At 37.2% G+C, this 4,398-nt stretch overlaps 1 pseudogene; it reads left to right on the top strand.

The window, feature by feature from the left end:
- The first annotated feature begins 937 nt into the window (after positions 1 to 937).
- On the top strand, positions 938 to 1,036 carry LOC122028349 (annotated as a pseudogene).
- The last annotated feature ends 3,362 nt before the right edge of the window (positions 1,037 to 4,398 follow it).

The following is a 4,398-nucleotide window of genomic DNA, read 5'->3' as shown; positions in this document are numbered from 1 at the left end:
TTTTAATCTTCTCAAGAAATTTCTCAAACTCTTCATCCTTTTTGGCTTTTGCAATTTGTTGAGGGAAAGGGATTAGTAGAACATTTATTTTTGGTAGAGGTTCTTCAACCTCCTCTCGAGCAGGAGAAGGTTCTCCAATTTCTTCAATTCCTATATGAGCAATCTCTTGGGACTTTCCCAAGGTTTGTCCGACTCAATAAGATTGTAATGCTCTACAGGATTAGGCTCTAGCTTTCCTGGAAAGAATACTAGCACTCTTGAAGAAGAGCAAGCAACTTGTGCTACTTGACTGTCAAGCATCTTCAGGTGTTTCTCAACATTGTCCATCCTTGAATTAAGTTGCTTAAGGTCATTCTTCATCTCAACTTGGTTGGATAGAATTTCTTTAAGAAGTTTATCCATTCTTGAGGGTTGATGATTCTTCTAATATCCGGATGAGTGCCCTGGGTCTTGATTGTTTATATAAGAGAAGTTTGAATGATTCTTCCATCTGAGAATGCAGGTGTTGGAGTATAGATTGTTGGGTCTAGTGTTGAAGTTACCAATAGCATCTACTTCTTCTATCTGAGCCAACTGTGCAGTAATGGCTCCAAGTGGGCAAACTTCTTTTGAATGTTCCATTCCTCCACACACTTCACAAGATGTAATAATAGTGTTTATCGGACTTGTGTTCATTAACTCAAACTTCTTGGTCAAAGTGTCCATCTTTGCAGAAATTAAGCTCAAGGCATCAACATCATACTTTCCAAGGGTTTTAATGGGGTTGCCACTTCATTCTGATACCTATCAGTGGTGATTCATTGCCATACTTTCTATTATCTCTTTCACTTCATCCAATTCCTTATTCATTAATGCTCCACCAGCTACGGAGTCTAAGGAAACTTTGATTTTTTAATTAATTCCATTGTAGAAAGTGTGAATGGTTAGCAATTTCTTTAATCCATGATGTGGGCATAACCTGAGCATCCCTTTGAATCAATCCCCAAGCTACATATAGAGATTCAACATTGTTCTATCTAGAACTTGCTATGAGATTCCTCATGTGAGCCATTTTGTTTGAAGGAAAGAATTTATTAAAGAAGACTTGTTCGCATTGCTCCCATGAGGAAATGCTATTCGTGGATAAAGAATTCAGCCAGGCCTTTGCTCTATCTAGTACAGAGAATCTAAATAAGAGTGATCTGATAGCTTCAGAAGGGATTCCATTCATCTTCGTGGTACTGCATATTTCATAGAATATCTCTAAGTGTTGGTTTGGGTCTTCTATAGGTCCACCCCCAAATTAGTGCTGCTGAACCAAAGAAATGAATGTCGACTATTTCAAAATTATTGACCTCAATAGATGGTCTGGTGATGCTAGACCTGAGACCTCTCACATATGGTGCGGCATAATCTTTCAAGGGTCTGTTTGTCATGGTTCTCTAAGCTTGCTCTTCCTCGACTTGTCTTTACAGGTTTCTTCTTCTTCTTCTAAATATCCTATCAATCCCAAGATCAATTGGTAGTCAATTCCCTGCAGTAATCAATCTTCACATAAAAGAGCACAAATGAAATCAATTTTTTTTTTCAAGAACAAAATATAGAATTTAAATACAGAAATTAAAATACAAAAAAACATAAAATAAAAGTGCAAAAAATATTAGTAAAAATAAAAAAGTGTCTAGATTAATCCAAATGTTAATCAACTAATGTTGCTTTACAATAGTCCCAGAAACGACACCAAAAATTTATATTGTCAAATTCTATAAGTGCACGGAAAAGTCATCAAGTAATAAAAAATATCGATCTATAGGAACTGATAAGCAACCACTAGAGACTTTGCTAAGCGAATTATATAGATGATTGAAGTTGTGAAATAAAAGGAGTGAAAGAGAGAGCAGGAGAGTGAGAAAAATTGTGTAAGGAGGTCTAACTTGAGAAGTTTGTTCTAGGATTTTGACTTCATTATAATGCTCATTGATGTAATATAAATAACTAATCTCCTATCCTCTATGTTCATGCTTCATAGGAAGTCTAAATAAGTACCAGAGTTACCCTGCAATGGTCACACCAGAGTGTTTACCCCTTTGGCACTCAGTGCTATTAAGTAGACAAGGTAACATAAAAATTCAGGTTAAAGGGATACTGTCTATCACCAAGGGTCCCCTGTCATACAATATAAATTATACAAGTCACTTCCTAACACAAAATTGGGGAAAACCCATTAAGTGATAATTAGGGCCTTCCTTGTAGTGATTTGGCTCCATTTCAAGGGAATGCTCGAAATGTTTAGTTAAAAAGATATCCTCTGTCATTAAATGACCCTGGTCATACAATCTCGAGTATTCCCTCTACGTGGTGACTGATCTATACATCTGTTCAATCAAACAACACATATAACTACATAAAGTTCACACAAATATTCAATCAAACAAGAATAATGCATAAACATGTCATAGAAATAGGAAATAGTTATATCCATAGAGTTTACATCAAATACACATTACAATTACTTCCATATCCTAGAACAAGAAGAATCTACTTCATGTGCAAAGAAATAGGGCTCAAAGATATGAATAGTGGCAAGCAGCAACTCAAACACAAAGAAGAGAGAAGAAAGCTTAGCTGAGATGAAAATGATGTCTTCGAAAACTAATCCTTCTCTTTAGAGGTGGACAGATGATGGAGACTGTGATGGATTGTCGAGAAGATGATTGAAGATGGAGTGGAATTACCCAAATTCGTCTTCTACAAAGGGGAAACTTCCTCCCCAAGAAAAGGGGAGGAGGACCTCTTTTATAGGCAGGGGCACGCCCCCCCCCCTACCTGTCCGCGCATAGAGTCATGCCTCAGGTCATGGCTGTGGCGTGCAGCGGCTCAAAAAATACAGCACAGCCGTGCCTTGAGCCACGACCGGGCCATGTGAATCTCTTCCTTGAAGGGGCACAACTGTGCCTATAGGTATAACACAACTATGTGGAACTCTGAAGGGAGGGGCACAACCTGCCCATGTGTAGCACTGTGGGGAGAGGCACAGTCGTGCCTCAGGGAATGATGTTAACATAACCACAAGTGCACAATTTTATCGCAAGTAATAAAATATCGATCCCATAAGGATTGATGAGCACTAGTGGGATCACATGACTAGCTAGCTAGACGAATGAAATATTGGTTGAAGTCTTACGAACTAAGGTTGGGAGAATAAGAGAGAGAAAGAGAGTTTTGAGGAAAGCAAGTCAAGGTGAGTGTTCTAGGGGTTCAATTTCATTATAACGTTGATCAATGTGTTATGGATTGCTCATCTGCTATCCTCTATTCTTATGCAATATAGGAAGTCTAACTAAATCCTGATACTCCCCTGTGACGGTCGTGTCGGAGTATTGCTCCCTTAATTACCCGATGTCCCTAGGTATTAGAGATAACCTAAGATGTCCAATTAAAAGATTACCTTTGGTCACCTAGGACTCCCCGAGTTTACGATCCTAAATTATACAATATACCTATTAAAATAGAATAATGAATAACTAATTAAGTCTAATTAGGTTCTTCCATGTAAAGAATCGCTCTCCCTTTCAAGATGATGCCTTCAAAAGTCCATTTAAAGAGTTACCCCTTGTCACGAAGCCCCTTGGGTATATGATCTAGGGCATCCCCTCTATGGATGAGCGATCTATACATCCAATCAATTAAACATGAAAATTAAGCACAAACACATCACATACACATTCAATCAAATAGATACAAGGAATAAACACATCATTGAAAGGGAAATTGCCATATCCATAGAGTTCACATCAATTTCACATTATAATTACTCCCTTAATCCTAGAATAAGTGGATCTACTCTATGACAAGGACAATCAAATCCAAAGCCATTAAAATTACAAGCTTCCTAAGCAATTCAAGAGAAAAAAAGATAAGGAAAGCTTTGTTGGTTGCTACTCGGAAAACTTAATGGCTCCACTGTACAAAAATTTTGTACAAAGGTCTGAACCTTTTCCTAGCTACCATGTGATCTTTTAAATTAAACTTAGATCGCCTGCGGAACTTAACACGTTTGATCCAAAGTTTAATCTATTTATTCTTTTAGGTTTAGACTCGGATCTCCTACGGAACTTAACACGTTCGATCCAAATCACCTAAGTTATTAATTTCATTAAATATCAGTTTCCAAAATTGGCTTCTAGTACTGACGTGATGAGGCACATGGCCTTCTTGGATATGGGAACAACCACCACCGACTAGACAAAGCCTTTTAAGGAAAGTTAATATTTAATTTCCTTAAATAACTTTAGGTCAACCGAAAAGAACAATCAAATCACAAGGAAAAGAAAAAATAAAAAAACACAACATCGAAAACAAATTCGAAATACTAGAATCGCATGCCTCTTGTATTTGGTATTATTTCAAAAAATAACT

Source organism: Zingiber officinale, chromosome 10A (genome assembly GCF_018446385.1).
Source record: "Zingiber officinale cultivar Zhangliang chromosome 10A, Zo_v1.1, whole genome shotgun sequence".
Lineage (NCBI taxonomy): Eukaryota > Viridiplantae > Streptophyta > Magnoliopsida > Zingiberales > Zingiberaceae > Zingiber > Zingiber officinale.
The sequence above is the reverse complement of the archived record's forward strand: the minus strand, read 5'-3'. Positions and strand labels throughout refer to the sequence as shown.